The sequence below is a fragment of the Polistes dominula genome, unplaced genomic scaffold, assembly GCF_049000335.1.
Source record: "Polistes dominula isolate Pdom_NZ unplaced genomic scaffold, Pdom_raw_medaka contig_21, whole genome shotgun sequence".
NCBI lineage: Eukaryota > Metazoa > Arthropoda > Insecta > Hymenoptera > Vespidae > Polistes > Polistes dominula.
Genome location: NW_028301061.1, coordinates 3,268,218 through 3,287,433, shown reverse-complemented (window position 1 = coordinate 3,287,433; position 19,216 = coordinate 3,268,218). Strand labels below are relative to the sequence as shown.

The 19,216-nt window shown below is 31.8% G+C and overlaps 1 protein-coding gene across 2 annotated transcripts in view; it reads left to right on the top strand.

The window, feature by feature from the left end:
• The first annotated feature begins 3,413 nt into the window (after nt 1-3,413).
• LOC107065369 (uncharacterized) overlaps nt 3,414-19,216 on the top strand; it is a 393,202-nt gene continuing 377,399 nt past the window's right edge. Inside the window, exons 1-2 of one of the 2 annotated variants that reach the window (XM_089175936.1) lie at nt 3,414-3,500; nt 3,793-5,028. The gene's annotated coding sequence lies outside the window, so the exon portion shown is untranslated. Of the gene's footprint in view, nt 5,029-19,216 lie in introns of both variants that reach the window. The other variant, XM_089175938.1, reaches the window with a different exon arrangement.

Genomic DNA, 19,216 nt, shown 5'->3' with positions numbered 1-19,216 from the left:
TACATGTAAACGATAAAACTACAATGTGTGACAAACAATGCTGTTCTCTATGCAAATACATATTAACACTAGATTTACGGATGTTTTGTTCATTATTTTTTTCATGATTTAATAACATTATTTGAATGATGAAGGGTTGAGTCAAGAAATGGAACTAATATTTATGTATATTTCATTACTTAACTAAAAACCAATATAAGTTTTTAAAAAATAGTATTTAAATTTTATAAATATATAATATAATCAAATGTTCAATGAGTCAAATTGGCTCAATTCGTAAATCTAGTGTTAATGAACTTTAATTTTGACAACTTACTTAAATAATTAATAATAAAATTAAGTATAGTGTATTTTAAAAGATGTTATCTGCGAAAGCCACTATAGTGACGCATTGTGTCTGAAAGGTTAAATCGTATAAGTCCCTTATGATTCGTATATGAGTAACAACAATTTCAAATGGTTTGAGTGGTTCATAGTGGGCTTTATGAGACCCATACGGCTTGGAATGCAAAGTATAGTAATATGTGTAATTTAGGAAAAGATAAAATAAATTGATAGTTTGGTCCAATTACTATAATAAGTAAACCCTGTGAACTTTAGATCGATGATTTAAAAGAAAACGAGTGTTAGTTTTCCTTGAAAACCCGAAGAAATGTAAACGAGTTATGATTTGAAGCGATTATTTAATTTCCATTAAAGAATTCAATTAATAGTCAGGAATATTTTCGAAAAAATCAATATGCTTTTTAATAACTAGTGTTATTCCTCTTTCTTTACATTATGTTACTTTTTTTCCTTAGTTGAGATTTTAAAATTCGAATGAAACGTGTAGGATAACTAAAAAAAAAAAGAAATAAAACGTTAATGTTTGTGTACCACATAAGAATCTAAATTATTTCACCACCCCTCTCTTTATGCACCCTAAGTTAACTCTTTTATCTTTCACTTACAAGTATTTGATTAACACATTAAGGTCCGAGAGCAACGTTTTTAGTAATATTTCCAGACAGACCACCGCTAATTGCATACTAACGCTCTCAACGTTTTGTTTTAAACGAATGCATTAACCTACTAAAAGATTTTTTTCGTTCACTACGAGTGAAATTCAAGCTGTCTCATTACGAGGAACAATTTTAATCCTATTAATCATTTCAAGTTTTCATACTTAACCTAAAAATTCGTTACATTGAAAAATCTCTATCGAAGAATATTTTTGTTTGTTTGTTTTCATTTAATTATATACTTTATCATTAATGTTTAAAATAAACGTTATTTAGGTTATTAATGAAATCGATAAAAAAAAAAAAAAAAAAAAAACGGAATTCAATGTTTTCAGTGAACATCGAGAAATTTGTATCAGTTGTTTTATTTTTATCATATAACCTTGATTCCAATTGATTAAACTTTTCATGCATTTTCGTTCGTCAATTGAAATCCCCGAAGACTTCGGATGAATTTCGATCGATAACTTTTCAGTTCGTTACAACGTCCTTGCTTCTCTAGCGCTTCATTTAGATAATTAATTAATATCCCGGCATTGTAGTCGTAGATTCTAAAATCGCTTAAATTCACCAGCTCATTGTTCTATCCTTGAAAGCTTGTGCATTATCATGGACAATAGTCAATCTGCGTTCATTATACGTCGATTTATTAATTTATAACAATTATCAATGGTTTATTTTCAATTTTACATTAAGAAGAAAGTTACTGTAAATATTAAAATGATATTTTTATGTTTTTTATTACGTACATTTGTTTATACTTGTTTACCTAATTTTCATTTAGTACGAAAAATTAACAAAAAATAATTTTCACAAAATTTAAATATTCATATTTTCATATAAATAATTATTTATATAAATAATCATTATGTTTACTATTGCAAATATATACACATACACATACAAATATGTATACAGTTCTTTAATTATAATGTTAAATAACTTTCGAGAAAAAGTAAGTCAATTAAAATATTGAAAAAAGTTTCAAACAAATGTCGGTAAAATTTTTAATTTCACTTATTTTTACTTTAGCTACATCTATTTTAATATTTTCGATAGTAATCCTTATCATGTGATACATCAATTGATAGATAATCAAAATTCGTGTTTAACCATGTCTTCAAAATTAAATTTTGTCAATTTTCTTATCAGATATACCTACAACTTCTAAGATAATAATAAAACAGGTTTATTATTAATAGTATTAAAACAATAATAACATTCTTTTTATAAAGAATATTAAATACCGTTATTGGTTCAATCTATATTTCTTTGAAACTTTCCCATCGATATCTAAATAGAGTTGTTATATTCATAAAATCAAGAATTATTCATGATTTCAACTTTTACAAACTTAAGACACTGTAAATTAATTATCGAAGTTTAAATCCTACCGATTAAAGTGCATAATAATCTTATTGGAAGTAAAAGTAAGAGAAAGTGAGTAGATGGAGTTATACGGAAAAGGAAATTGTTATAAAAAAAGAAGAGTATAAAGGTGTACATGTTCATCAGTATCAAACGTTAGGAAACCCATTTACAACTTTGGAAAGAATTATTAGATCATGCTTGTTCTTCCCATTAATACCTAAAAATATACAATATTATTTATTCGAACTAAAGAATTATTAACGATTGCAATAATTACAAACTTAAAACATAGTAAATAAATTATCAACATTTAAATCCTATCCATTAAAGTGCATTAATAATGTTATGTGAGTAAGAGGGTAGGAGAGTGTACACGTTCATCAGTAGTGGCGAACCTTAGGAAGCCCATTTGCAACTTTGGAAAGAGAAAATAAGATAATGCTTGTTCTTTTCTTATTTTATATTACAAACTTCCCTCAATAATACCTAAAAACAAAATATTATTCAAAATAAACAACTATTCACTAGTGCAATTATTACAAATATAAGACACTGTTAAATAAATTATCGAAATAAAAATTCTACCGATTAAAGTACAATAATAATCTTATCGGAAGTAAAAGTAAGAGAAAGTGAATTCGAAAGGGTTATACGGAGAAAGGAAATTGTTATAAAAGAGAAGAGATAGAGAAGGGTGTACATGTTCGTCAGTAGTGGCGAACGTTAGGAAGCCCATGCGCATCTTTGGAAAGAGAAAATAAGAGGATCTGGGATCAGGCTTGTTCCTTTCTCTTTCTTTCTCTCTCTATCTCTATCTCATTCTATCTTTCTCTTTATCTGTCGTATATTCTTCTCTCTTTTGGAAGCACCGTTGGTGGATGCAACCCCCGTGGTTGGAGAGGAACGACGGTAGCAGTCGAGGCAAGTTTGGCATAGAGAAGCGCGGTGGTAGCAAAAGCAACCCCCTTCGGAACGTATAACGTAGCGCATGCCCATCCGGGAATCGAAGCCACGGAGGCACAACGTCAGCGGCGAACCTGCCGCCGGGTTCCTCAGTGCGTTTGGCGAACAGTTCGCGGACGGACGTGTTCTCATCTCTCTTTCGTCCTAGCATCTTCCTTGGAGAACGTACTTTTTTCTTCCATCCTCTCTTTTATATTTCCTCAGATTTTTTCATATATATACATATACATATATATGTATATATATATGTATTTTCTTTATATTTTTTTTTCTTCCAAATAAAAATGGAAATATATTAAAAGAGGAAGAGAGGAGAGTAAATTAGGAAAAAAAGAAAGTACGGTATTAGAAGAAGTATCAATAAAACAGGAGAAGATTTAATATTTCATATTTGTTGTATTTATTTTCAATCTCCCATTTCGTATCGAAACGTCAACTCTTTTTTTTTTCTCCTTAGATTTCAGTGAACAATCTCGGTGAACGTCTATCGAAAATAAATATTCGTGCATCTTTCGTATTTATATGAAACGTTAAGGGTTGTTTATGTGAACTGAGATACTTGTTTTAAAGGCAAGATTTTACTTTGAAATTATACCCAAAAGGGTGAATGTATATATAAAAGGAAAATAATTCATTCATTTGGTTTCATTGAATGGATTGAACTTTTCATTGTTTTGAGGGATTAATAAGAAGGGAAGATTTTCCAAGGTCGAATTCTATATCATCAAGACGAATTCATGCATGTTCCTGACCCTGATGCGAGAAACCACGCCGGAATACCAAGGTCGTTTGCGATCGATCAGCGTGGCGTCTACTGCCACGTGACTGACTGACTCTGACTCTGATTGATCGTCTACCTCTCGTTTCAATCTTAACCTTCTGTGTCAAAGATCGTTTTCAACGATTTATTGAGAATTCAAAGTTACCTTAAGGTCGTAATAATCAGTCTTGACCTTACCTCATACGACAACAAAAAATTCAAAGAAACTTTTGCTCACTTTTTATCTCACGTTCGAGGATTATTAATCAAATATCATCTCATCTTCTACGAGTAACACGATTCTCGTTAACGTTAATCGAAAAAAAAAGTCTTTAAATAACATTGTTCTTTATTATTGTTTTTATTTCTCTTGCGTGAATGGTTTTCAACAATTACGTGGAGAACGTGTAGACAAGTTTTGAAAAAGAAAAATATAAAAAAAATTGTTGGATAAATCTTTCACCAAGAAACTTACGTTTGTTTTCTTCTCTATTATCTTGTAGTGAGAGTGCAAAAATCGAAAATTAACGTCAGTTAGATCAACTTTTTGGTCGAACTAAGAACTTCTTCGTGTCTCTTCACGTGGACGTTTAAGAAAAAAAAAAGAAACAAAAAGAGAACCCATCGTAAAAAGAAGAAAAGACAAAAGGTGTTAGCAAGGAAAGAAAGAAAGAAGATAAGATAAGATAGTAAGTAAGAAGGGTTGAACTGACAGTAAGGAAGGGCTTGTGACGTGCAGTGCGATCGGTGTGAAGGAGATTTGAGGGACTTGAAGGATCCAGTTACGACGTGACATGACGAGAGACTTATAAACGCCGAAAGCTGTGAGAAAAAGAAGAAAAATAACAGAAAGAAGAAGAAAAGAAGAGTTGGTTGGACCGATAAGTTTGGTGAACCTTAGCGAATTGGAATCTCCCTGCGTCAACGTGATTGGTGAGTCTCGTACACGCGACAATCTTCATACACTATTTTCTTAACCAACATAAACAATATTTTTCTTTTATATTTGTTTCAAATGAAATATTTTTCATCCGATAAAATATTTTTTAATTCTATACTATGATAATATTTTCTTGTAAAAAAATTTCGCAAAGAGAGAAAAATTAACGCGGTAATCGTTGTTGTCATTTTAAACGAAATTATTTTAACGTAAAATGATCGAATCAGATAATTGTTAAATTATATGTGACCGCGAAAAAAAAGACGCTTGATGGAAAGGTAAAAGGGACAGAATGAGAGCAAGTGTAAAGGGTCTAATAAAAAAAAAAATGAGTGGGAGGAAGAACGTTAAGTCGACATGAATGAAAGGACCTTGGCAAAACCAACGACCCCTTGGGGTGGTGGTCGTTCGTGAGACGACGAAAAGGGACGAAAATTAAAAAATAAAATAAAAAAATGTGATATAAAGTTGGAGATAATAAAACAAATAAAGAGAAAACAAAAAATATTACAAAAAAAAAAAATAAAGCCGAAGGATAGAAAAAGAGAGAGAAAAGTCAGATACGTCGCGAGAAATATACGTTTAACTTTTGAAATAGAAAGATGACTTCTCGTCGTCACGTGTATCTAATGCGTGTATGTGTATATGTGCGCGCGCGCTCACGTGAGATAGAGTACGAATACTTGTGTGCATGTATCGGTTCAGAAATTTCCCAGAGAAACGCGTTCGTTGATCTTTATTTCTAAACGCCTCGACACAAAGGTCCGTTTTCCTGATTGCTCCCAACAAAATACGTAAGAGTTGAAATTGCGAGATGAACAAAATTTCGCTATAGAAATACGTCATTCCCATATGTCGTTATATATATAAACGTGTTTCATATTCAAGCATAAAATTCGAATGTAAAGGATCTTTTTACAAAAACTAAAATTTTTAAAATTTTTCGAATTTTATTTTTTTGTTGTTACGTGTTTTTGTTATTTCCATTGAATTTTATTTTTTTATAAAACTATCTCTCTCTCTCTCTTTCTCTGTATTTTTCTCAGTTCTAATTGTTTGTTTCGTTTGTCTCATTCTTTTTTTTCTCGCTATTTTAATGACTGAATACATTTTGTACTAATTAGAGTCGATATTGAACAAAAAAAAAAACAAAAGAAAAGAGATAAAAAAATATTTAATTAATTAATACGAATATAAAAAATTGACATTAATTGAGTCAAAATTTGTTAAAATTAAATTCTGTTTTAGTTAGATGATGATTTACGTAAGTACTCAATGATGATGCATAAATATTGTACAATGATAAAAAAGAAAAGGAAAAAGAGAGAAAGAGAGAGAGGGGAAAAAAGGTGAATTTAAAAAACGCGTTCGAATGCCAATCGGTAAACCTCCATCCCAATGGGGCTTACCCTCGATTGAACAAATTGCCGCCAATCATAAATAATTGACAGACAATCACGAAGGATTTAGATTTTCTCTCTGGTATAATACGACCAAGCAGAACTTCGATATCGCTTTTACACGAAGGGTCGACAATGCGACGACGAATCCAGAGAACAATCCTTTGTTTAACCCCTCCAGGACCCGGAAATAAATTTTCGCGAGATTTGTCCTAGCCTTTGTAATTATGCCCTTCTTTTAAACACTATGTTTACGTATATAAGTACACGTACCAAAATATGAATTTGGTAATAAAAAATATTTTTACGTTTTTAACATAAAAATAAAACAAATTTTTCGTAGCATTCCTTTGACGCCGGTTATAACCGGCATCAATTAAATGTATCGCATTAATTAATGATAAAATGTTCAAACCTATCGAATTTCTTCTTTATTTTTTCTTTTTATCAAATTTCGATTATTTTTGATGGAATAAAACAAATGTAAAAACCTTTTGTTGTTTGTAAATTACACTATGATATATTAGCATTCAATTGCACCCACAAGTATTGTTGGAACCTATTAATATTACGGAAATTACATAAATATAAAATTATGTTTTAGAAAAATATGAAGAAACATTTTATTTCCAACCGAATATTTTCATTTATGTAATAGGTAAACAAGATCGATATGAACATACATAGAGAAATGAGATACTCTTTTTGATTTTACAAATATACGGATAGGAAAACAGGATATTGCTACGTCAAGGAAGAGAAAGCTGATATTTCGTAGGAAAGTTTGTGCTTTTTACGATGCAAGGACACCGATACAACCTCATATCTTTCAGATCCGATTTCGTTCTCTATGTTTACTTTTCCATGATTTTATTTTAAAGCTTTTCACGTACGTATTTACGTACGTATGAATGTAAAGTGCGATTCGCATAAATGAACACGAGTATGACGGCATGTATGTAACCGATGAAATTATTACATAAAAATAAAATATTTGATTGTAATATTCTTATCAATTTATTATAGTCTCGTATTTGTTTTAACTATGACATTCTTTTGAAGTTGACATTTATTAACATGAAAGTTTTTTATTTTATTTCAACAAGCTTTAAAAATCAGAAAAGAAGAAAAAGGATTATCAATTAGAATGTTTTGAAAGAAATGAAAAGAAAAAACAACAAAAATGATTTTCTCTTTGGTTAGTGAGAAACAACAACAGATTCGCATGATCCAAGACAAGTTTAAACCGAAGTTAGAAATCTCTTGGTAGAAGTCCTAGCAAGCAAGCAAGCAACCTCGCGTGTTTCTCAACGGTTTGTACAAATCACATGTGATTCGTAGAACGCACGCAGCGTTTTCGCATTAAGATAAACCGGTAACCTAAGCCGAAGTACATCATTGGTTACAATCAAAGCTTCGAGATCGCGACTTTATCCTTTGAATTGTTTCGAATTTCTCTTTGTAAAAGAAAAAAAAAGAAAAAGATACAAAAAATAAAAAGATATAAATAAAATAGGAAAATATAAATTCAATAAAAATAATTGAAATAAATAAAAGAAATAATAAAATCTTATCTATTTTATAATATTACTCGTAGTTGCATTAGAGAGAAGGAGAAAAGGTGATACGTTTTATGCAGTTAATTGTTTTCTGAAATAACGTGCGACGTAATGGTACTGAGAGAGATAAAAAAGAAGAAAAAGAAGAAGAAGAAGAGGCAAAAAGAGGATGAAATGATATGAAGTTGGAGTGGAGAGAGAACAGAATGTGAGGATTTAGAGAAAAAGAAAAAGATAGAACGAATGGTAGAGGCGGTGAAGTGTGCCGAATTAGTGGTTAGAGAAGAGACATTGCCAAGTTAGAAAGAGAAAGGAAGAGAGAGAATTATAAAGAGAGAGAGAGAGAGAAGGAGACAGAATGGACTAGCTCAGAGAACGTGTGCTATGAAATAGATATAGCATATACACATATATACACACACACACAAATACCTAAAACTATATACCGAGTGAAGCATTTAAAATTCGATTCTGTATAATTCGATTGATATCGATGATAAAAAAATAATGTGTCAAATGAAACTTACTAGGTTTCAAGAATAGATTAATTCCATTTTATGATTTTATTTTTAATTATTTATTTTTTTATATAAAAAGAAATATACTGTAAGGTTAATAATGCAAATTCTAGTTCAACTATCAGTATGACTTTTACAACGTTTTATTAGATGGTAAATGGAAAAATGTAACATATTATTTAAAATAGAGTTAATTTTTAGATGTCATATTATTCGTAGGTTTATAAACAAATGATTTTAATCCATTTTGTTACAAGCATCGACTATAATTGGCATCCATGCTACGACCTATGTATACAAACTGTCGATTATAATTAGCAAGTTTTGTTAATTATACTATTACACTATTGACCCGTATTGCATGAATCTTATTAAAAAGTTATTTTAAATATACATTATTTATTCCAAAAGTCAAAATAATTCTCCAAGATGTTGAAAAACTTAAATTCGAATATCGAAGACTAACGTAAAGACAGGGTATAAAATAACATTGTATTTTATTATCGAAAGCAAGTTAAATTTGTCCGACTAATTTTGTTCTATCCATCGATAAGTTTATTTAAGGTTATATTCAGATGGATTGTTTTAAATACTTCACTCGGTATAAGATAGACCAAAGATAAATGGGAACAGAAGGACGACTAAAGAGAGACAGAGAGAGAGAGAGAGAGAGAGAGAGAGAAAGTGAAATGTTGAAGAAGGATAGATGGGAATAGTACAATGCCGAGGAGAGGAGTAAACCTGTCCTGAAATGAGGTCGACATAATTGCAGCTCCAGTCATAGTGGAAGTACGGAGGTGGCTTCGTCGCAGACGGCTTGTAAGAGGTAGGGAAGGAGTAAGTTGGTCGACTGATGGCAGAAAGGGTGAGGAAAGAGGAGGAGGAGGAGGAGGTATGGCTTGGTCGCCATCCATTGTCTCACGCAGACCCCGTAGTCGGCACTGATTAAATACTTGACACATCCCCGGCCGAACCGGCTCGGCATAACTTTGTTCGAATTGTAATTACAGACCGGATCAGACTCTCCGGTTACCGAATGAGTTCCAAGCAAGCCTCAGGAACAAGCCCCCTCCTCCCTTTCCTCCCACTCTTGAAGTTCCAGTCGTTGAATCAATCGAACCTATCATCCGATCGCCGCGTCTCACCTCAAATACAATTTTATTTCTAATCGATTAATTAATATTTATTAGAATTTTCTTTTTAATATGTAATAAAATAATCTTCGTTGTGTATGGTGTTTGTTAAGTGATAAATTTAGTCGTTTTATTTTAAGACTCTATGTTGAAATTAATTATTCAAATAGATTAGATGTGTATTTTCATTTTTTATTACTTAAGATCGATTTATTTTAAGAATAATTTAAACATTGGAATAACCAAAAACTCGATTATAATAGAACAACAATATCATTAATTATAATTAACGTTAGATTAGAAAGGAAGAGATAAAATAAAGAAATGGAAGGTAGAACTTACATTTAAAAAAGAAGCTTTTTAAAACTGGGATCTATTTGGGTTAACATTTGATATTAAATAACAGAAGATTTATGTTTCTCACGTTCTACTTCCTTGAGATTAGTCACGAATTTTTGGACCTACGAGCATTTATCGCGTGAGAGACGATAAACAGGAGACTGCAGGAAAAAGGTGCGATACGTAAGAAAAGAAAATAAGCAAGAAAAAGAAGAAGAAGAAGAAGAAAAAAACGAATAAAGATAAAAAGTAAAAAATAAAGAAATACTGAAGGAAACAAGGGAAGAACATTAAGGAATTTTCAACGGTTCTTTGGTTAAGGGCGGCGCGAGAATGCACGTGTAGTATGTATTTAACGAGATCCGGCACGGACAAGCTTTCGGAAACGATGTACAAGCCCAAACGAGCAAGCGGTTGGTGTAGCAATGGTGGTGATGGTGGTGATGGTGGTGGTGGCATCAGAGGCGGCGGCATGGTAATTTATTACGAACCGGTTTCGAGGCGACGTCAAGCGTCAGGTTTCGTGCAATTTAAGGCCGGTTAATCGAAGTGCAGTAAGTCGTTAAAACTCTTTGACAAATTAATTAGTACGAAGGGTACAAAGTAGCGGTTCGGTCACGATCCTCCCAGCTTCCAACCTCCTTTTCCTCCTCCTTCTTCCTCATTCCTCTTTCTTTCCTTCTCTTTTTCTCCTCAACCTTGTCCCATCTCGTCTCGTTCACCACTGTCGTAACGTTGAACGAGCCAACGATGATCTCTCCCCCTTTTACCACGTCATCGAACGATAAATTTGACTAAACTTTACATTCACCGTCTATATTTGTCGATAAATAAGGTAGAACCTTTTAGATAATTTCATATGACATCGATGATATTCTCCTTCAATTTAAATTAAACCAATGTTTGCATTTTTGGTTTAGACATCTACATGATATATTGTGACATAGTTAACAAATATACATTTATAATTTATTATATAATTATATAAGATATAATATACAATTAAGTTTAATAATTTAATATATAAATATATATTTATATAAATTTAATATTATAGGAAATATCCTATCTCAATAATCCGTGTTAACAAGCCAGTAATATAACATAACTGAAGATCTTTGGTTCCGGTCGAATAACAAATTAGTGATTCCCGTTCGAAAATTTTCCTTACCAATTATTTTTCACCTAATTGCACTTAGGAACGAAACGCGAGCGTTTAAGAGCAAACAAGCAAAGAAAGAAGAAAGGAAGGAAACAAGTAAGCAACCAACGAACGCTGCCTTGGCTACTCGTGTGCAGGTTCTTCGCCAAGAGTTTATTACCAAACCGGTTTTTAAGCTCACGGTGGTTGGCTCTGCCGGCAGCAAAGGCAAAGGCGCCGCCGAGCGTCGGGGATTATGCAATTTAAAATCAGTTAATTGAAGTGCAATAAGTCGTTAAAACTCTTGAGCAAATTAATTAATATGAAAGCCGGAGAGCTTGGCCACCCTTACTACCAAATCCCTCCTACCCACCTAACTCCTCTTACCCCCCTTTTGCCCAACCCCCGTCCACCCCTTAACTCCCACCACAACCCTGTGCCAACGAACAACCCCTTTTCTACTGGTTCTCCTTCGAAGCAGCAACGCCACCATTGCTTTTGTTACAGCAGCTAGTGTTGGTAGTGGTTAACGTACAGAAGGGAATAAAACCGGGGTATAAGGGGGTGTACGAGGGTGGAGGAGGAGGGGTAAAGGGTGTGCAAAGCTGAAAGTTGGCGAGGAAAAGCGCGGTTAATGAAATAATGTACGCTCGATGTATTCCTCGCGAGCGCAAGCCCAGACCTAGGAGAGGCTCGGGATTTAACTTTTCAACGAAAATAATCGCGAGGGAGATTGTCGAGAGTTCGAAAGCATAAGCGAAAAGTGGCCACCCACCGCTACCATCTCTTTCTCTCTCTCTTCTTTCCTGAGATATTTTATTTGAATTTCATATATAAAAAGATTTTTTTCGATCGATATTAATCATAAATCGACATGATATTTTTTTTTAAGGTGTCAATGTGTATGCGTAAATATAGGTTTTATTAATCTCAATGATTGATTCTGAATTAGGTTTATTTTTCGATCGATAAAATTCGTCGATCGATATTGGGAAAGTATAAATACATTTTTAGAATGTTCCAATGTATTAGGTGAAATAAAAGTTATTTAATATTTAATAGGGATTAATTTTTGAATTAAATTCTATCAATAGATATAAAAAATCACGTTGTGATGTTGGAAAGTATAACACATATCTAAATGTGTCTATGTCTCCTAGAATATGTGAATAATGTTGGATTACTGAATTATTTAGATTCATACGTTCGAAAAAATCTTACATCAAAGTTGCAAGAGGTAAATAAATTTTGTTTTATTAGGATAAACATTAATTCTATTAGTATCTTAGAATATTGTTTTTGAATTAAGTTTCTTTTTATCGAACAAATCATTCATCGAATTAAGATAAGTACCAATCAATTTTTATGACACACTATTAAATATATAAATCATAAAAACGTTTTTTAAATTTGTAAATATCGTTTAAATGAACTTCTACATCCTTAAACCGTAACAAAAATTTTTTATAAACGATTACAAATCTAATCAAATAAAATCGATGAACTGTATTTTATGGGAAGAACTAATGCATTTACTTTATGCATTTTTTATTAATGCATTTCTAACGAGATGATATTATACATAGTTCATTAAATGATTAATTATGATTAGGATTACATCTCATTCATTACCGAAGCTTTTTTTTCACAAAAGTTAATGACAAAAGAGGGACGTGAGGGAGGATAGGGGAAGGGGGTAGAAGGGAAGTTGGAGTAATAGAATTGATGAGAGTTGCGGAGTCTTAGGAGAGTTGAAGTTATAGAAGTTGATTTTAATTATACAGTCATAATTATATTAGTGATAATGATACCGAATATTGGTACGTAATAATAAAATCTTTTTCCTTTTTTATATTTTGTTCATTTAATTAGGTAAATCGTGAGTCTATCGTGATAAACATATATTTATTTATTATAATATAATTGTCATTAAACGTTTCGGTCTAATTATTATTCATTTTATTTTTATAAAAATGCACTAAAAGTGTTATGCATTACGATAAGTCAAACTTCATTCTCGAAATGACATATCGTTGATCATACAACGTAATATTTTCCATGTCGAAACGAACGGGGAAATCTTTGGACGTCAAATTCACGCCCTTTTTCGACGAAACCATCTCGATTTCCGTTAGTAACCAAAAGCAGTTTCCGTTCTAGAAACGAATAATCAAGATCGAGCAGATATGAACGAGTATCGATGAGAAAAAAAAATATATTAAAATTTTGACGAATTGATGAGATCGTACGAAATGTAAAGAACGGAAAAAAAGGGATAAATAATATTCTTGATTTCGAAAATGTGAATGTGTAAAAAGATAAACAAAAGTAAGAGAGAAGAAAACAATAAGTGGATACAGAAAAAACTAGAATCGTATTAATAAATAAACGTGTCAATAAGATATATATCGAATTCCAGTATTGTGAGAAAAAAGAAAAAGATTTGTGTTATTTAAACTTTCACTGGCAATGTAAAAAAGAAAGAGAGAGAAAGAGAGAGAAATAAAGGCGGAAAGATAAACAGAAAGAGAGAACGAGAGTACAAAAAAATATAAAGAAACGGAAAAAGTTAAAATAGAAACAAAGGGAGAAACTAAAAATACGAGAAAGAAAGGGAGAAAAAAGTGAGACTGATAGAAAGTAGAAAAAGAAAGAAAATAGCCAGACACAACGAGATAGAAAAAGAAAGAAAAAGAAAGAAATAGTAAGAGAGAACTATTCGATCTTGATTGGATGACGAATTCCGAGACCGTGGATTGTTCAGTGTTCAAAAGAAAAAAAAAGAAAAAGGTACCCCTTACGATTAAGTTTAAACCAATTACAAAGAAAGTCGTAATTTTGAATAGAAATTCTAGCATTATCCGTTCATTGCTGATGTTTCTTGCTTTGCGATCTATGTCTTCCTGGAGATGAAGAAATTGGATTGGGATGGGGACGGGGTTTTCGGAAGTGGGTGGAAAGAAATGGGATAAGGGCGGAGGGGGGGGGGATCTAGGAAAAGGGAGAACAACGTGCACGCGTTCGTTCGTTCGTCTCGCTAAAAACATTTAGCGCTTTAAACCGGTTTTAAAGGGTCTAACGAACTGCGAAGTCGAGGCTAATTGAGACCGTTGCAAAACTGTGAAACATAACGTTGGTACCTCTACGTCGTTCTTCTCTCATCTTCTCTTTCTCTCTGTCTCTCTCTCTCTCTCACACACACACTCACTCAGTCTCTCTGTCTCTGTCTCTCTTTCTCTTTGAAAACCAGTTTACGACGCAACGACAGGTGTAACGCGACGGCTTGTATATATTTCCCGACGACTAACTAACTGCAATTGAATTATTTCTAATTTGCATATCTACGAATGACCGAACGATAGTAAAGAAGAATATTTTCTTTTTTCTTTTTTCGAGGACGAAGATGATGATTCTCTCGAGGAAACATTTAGCTCGATTTTGTTACTTAGGATACGTCTAATGTTCAATAAATATTTCATAAAAGTTGTTTAACTATTACACGTACTGCGTTGGTAGGAAAAACAAAATTTAAAAAATAAATCTTTTTTATTCGACTTTTTCATTGAGTTCCAATATCAAGAATATAATTTAACATTATTTTTATATTTTTAATTATTATTTGAAACTTAAAGTAACACATTTGTATAAGAATTATACGATAAGTCAATAATTCTCTAATTCTTATTCAAATTTATTTAAACAATTGAACTTTACTATATTCGTGATACATCACCTAATTTCTCTTGTTTTTTAACAACATCTTTTTCATATTATAAACAAACGAGCAATACTAAATTCATGATCGAGCTAAAGGAGTATTAACAAATTCATTCAATAATTTAATTCTTCGAACCTAAAAGAAAAAGATCACAAACCAATGAAAATAAAACAAAACATAAAATGAAAAGAAACAACCACAAAAAATCATCTATTTCTAAACTAACGAAAATCGAAGTGTGTAAGTGATGATATTCCTATGGAGGGAGAAGGAGGCTGTTGTAAGCTTCCCTTATCTACGATAATCGTTTAATACCATGTAACGAGGATGCAATGCCTTCCGAAATCCCTGCCGCCGTTGCTCAGGGACGGCTCTGTAGAGAGGGGCCCCCTAGGATTCACGGGGATGCCGAAAACGCGTACCTATGCGTGCCACGTCCGATCTACTACTGTACTATATATACATATATGGAAGTGTGCGCTCGCGCACACATACTAGAACACACTCTCAATACTATGGCCGGGAACAGAGAAGCTAGAGCTGAATTAGCATGGCTATCTGGGTAATATATTGGACTGTATCGTTGGACACGAGCGGTAGCCAGTGCTACGTGATATACTGGCCCCCCTCGTTTTATTGGCAGTATATGTACAATCCCTACTACTCCCTTTTCGAGCTTGCTTCCCACCAATCCCCACCCCCTCCCCCCACTCTAAACGATTCTCATACCTTCAAACTCCCCCCATCACCCCCATCACACCCCTTTCCACCTATCCTTCTCGCGCCGTTTGGCAGCCCTTGACGATAGGTTTATCCACTTTCGCTGTTAATCCGTCTCTGGCTCAAGCGTTGACGGTAAAAAATGTACTCTTCCTTTTTATGGGCCTCCCTCTCCTACCCCAACTCCCTAACCCTCTACCCCCTTCCCTCTAGCATTTTATCCAATCGTTCTTTCACTATTCTTTTTTTATTTTGTTCCTTTACTTTTCTTTTTCTTCTTTTTGTTTTTATCCCGTACTCTTTTCGTTTTTCTTTATTTCTTTTTTTTTGCCTTTTTCGTATTTTCTTTTAACTCGTTCGTTCAACCCAGTACAGTTTTTTGTTACCCTCACAGGTATAGGCAAACGCGTTGTGTTATCTCTTTCTCTACGATTTTTACCGATAGTGGTAAAATCTTGTTATTTTCTTTTTGTATTATTTCTTTTTTAAATCTGATGTCGAGCATGCGTATTAAATGGGTATCGGAAGTGAGAATAAAAATTGTTTCGAGATTTGTTCACGTAGGATACGAGAAAATATGGATTAAAGTTGTGATTTTGTCGATGTTACTTTATGGTTACGAGTATTGGAATAAATCTCTAGAGGAATGATTTTTTTAATACAAAATCGAACTTTGTTTCCATTTCTTGACTGTTTCCATAAATTTATCGAACAAAAATTTTCTTCAACTATTTCTTATTTTAAGTATAGATTTATTTTACAGTACAATGATAAGTATTTTCAAGGGTTTACTTTAAATCAAGTTTGTGAGTCGTGATTTTTATCGATGTTAGTTAATGATTACGAATATTCAAATACATTTTTAGAAGAGGTGGTTTTTTAAAACAAAATCGAATTTCTTTTCCATTCGTTTTGTTTTTACGAATTTATCTCTGGAGCAACTGTTTTTATATTTTTTTCTTCTGTTCTTCTTCTTCTTCTACTTTTGTTTCGTTTCTTCCTGCTTTTTTTCTCTTTTTTTTTTTTTTTAGTTATTTAAACGTAGATTTAGTACAGTCCTATGATAATTATTTTTAACGCCTCGCCTTTAATTCTTCTCCCTTCTTTCCTTTCTCAGCTTCTACGGGGAGTTTTCCCGTAAGCCCTGGTAATGAACCAACCTAGCCGTCCGTCCCCTTTTTACATTCTCCCGGAGATTTTCCATTAGGTTCGCGAGATGAAATAAAAGTAAGAGTAAAAGTAAAAGTAAAAGAAGAAAAGGAAAGAAAACAAAAAACAAAAAAAACAGGAAAGTGGTAAAAATAAAACAAAACGAAAAAAAGGTACAATACAAAAATCGAGAAAAACCACGGAAACAAACTTTTTACGAAAGTACGAGAGACTGTAAATACGAATTAATACGATAAAAACGTCGATACTTGAAAAATATTTTGCGTTTATCGAAAAGATTATCAAAATGGTAGAATAAAAATTGGTAACAAAGAAAAAACGTATCGTTTAATTTTATGCGGTTTAAAAGAGAAGTAAAATAATCAAAAAGAAGAAAAAAAAATAAGAAGAAAAGAATAATAGTGATTATTAATTATGTATCAAGTGCAGTACAGTATAATCCATATACATATATTGAAAGCATGGCGAATGGGGGTTGGTCCATGACTCTGCCATTATATTACGAATGGCAATAGTTTTGTCCAAATATCTTAAGAGTATTTAAATACCTTATACGGTCAACTTTAAGTCAACAACAGGTCGCACGTCGAAGCTAATCGCATTCTGCCGCGTAATCTCGTATAATGGGATTCATGGTGGTGTACGGTTAAATTAATAAATGCGCTCGCTTCTTGTACGCGATATGATTTATGACTTCTACCAGGGCTCGTTCGATTCATGAACGTTCACTCGGAAGTAACAGGTAATTCATCCTGTCGAAGTTTCGTCTCGAATTATCGATTATGCCCTATGGCAATGAGCTTTTTTTCTTCTTTGATTAAATCATATTATTTTCATTTTTATATTAATATCATGAAAGACATTCATTATTTCAAATTAAGTATGATCATTTTTTTTCTTCAGGTTGATTCATTTTAGTATCATTTATAATTTATTTGTAATCTGTAGTCTCTTGGATTAATAAATTTCTTATATTGAAATTATGGTGAATATTTTTAATAGTTTTCTTTTTATTTATTAGATTTTTTTAGAATATGATTATAGTATTTAATACTACGGTATTTTATTATTTTTTAATCATTTTATTCATTGTTTTTAGCAAAGTTGGTTAAGTTCTAAGCAGTTTTGTATTTTGTGTTTAAGTATTTGCAGCATTTTTAGGAATTGCACTTCTAATATAATTTCTGAGATTATTATTACTAATTTTATAGATTGTTAATAATTTATTACCAATATAGTATGTAATAATCAATGTTAGTTTACTTCTTGATTAGAAATCAACTAATTTTCTAACTTCAAAATCAAATTTTACTCATTATCATGAAACTAACCCGCAACTAACTAATTTCAACCAATCACGAATAATTTTCACAATTCGCATCTGCAACATGTTTTAAATTATAACAAATAATTTACAAGAGTAATTTATTATACGAATTGAAACAAGTCATTCTGTACATCGAATCCGATAATAAAAATAGAACATTATTTTGTTATTATTATTATTTATGTTATTAAATTAAATTATGTTATTATTATTTATGTTATTATATTAACGAAAGATCAGATTACGATCTTTGATTGGATTTGAAATTTCTTTAAATGATTTATGCAACGAACGAGCTACTTTTTCTTTTTTTCTTTTATTTGATATGCGTGTGGAAAAATTTTCTTTATATTTTTATTTGTTTATAAATTGATGGAAAAAAAAGAATTGTTCCAAAAGGGAGAAGAAAATAAATAAAACGATAGGAATGAACTGTTATCGTCCTCAGAGATCTTCTTGCGAGTTCGTTCTGGGTATCGAACGTGGACGGTAATTAACGCGTGCGGCCTCTGCAAAAGAAAAATCGAAAACGATCAAGTCTCTCCTCTTTCTCTCACTCTCTCTTTCTCTCTCTCTTCGGTGTTTGTAACTAATTACCCGCCGAGAATCGTGATTGCGTCGCTTTGTCAGTCTCCCTTGAGCTACGGCTCACCTGCACTTGATTTGCATTCCGACATTCGTTTCAGTGAAACCAACGTTGTCTATCTTTAACGAGAAAACCCTTTTGCGATACGATTTCACCAAGACACGAGCTTACTTTTATCTACTTAGAAATCTTCAAAGAACCTTTTATCCATCTACAAATTTAATCAACTCGATTATTCCAATATAAAATATATTAGAAAAATATAAGAATATATACTAATGAATGAATTAATATTAATAATAATTATTATAAATATATATATATCTTAAATTATTATATTATAAATTAATAAAAATATATAAATTTTTCTAATTCTACTTTTTCTTTTATAAATCGTTTAATTTTTTAAATATTTTTATATTTTTAAAACGAAATCAAATGTATTTTATTTTATAGTTATTGTTGCTTATATTTGTTTGATTAAATGATAATTTATTAGTGAAATTAATATTCTTTTATTGTTATCTTAAAAATTGCAAAAGAACTTAGCTTATACTGGGTGTCACAATT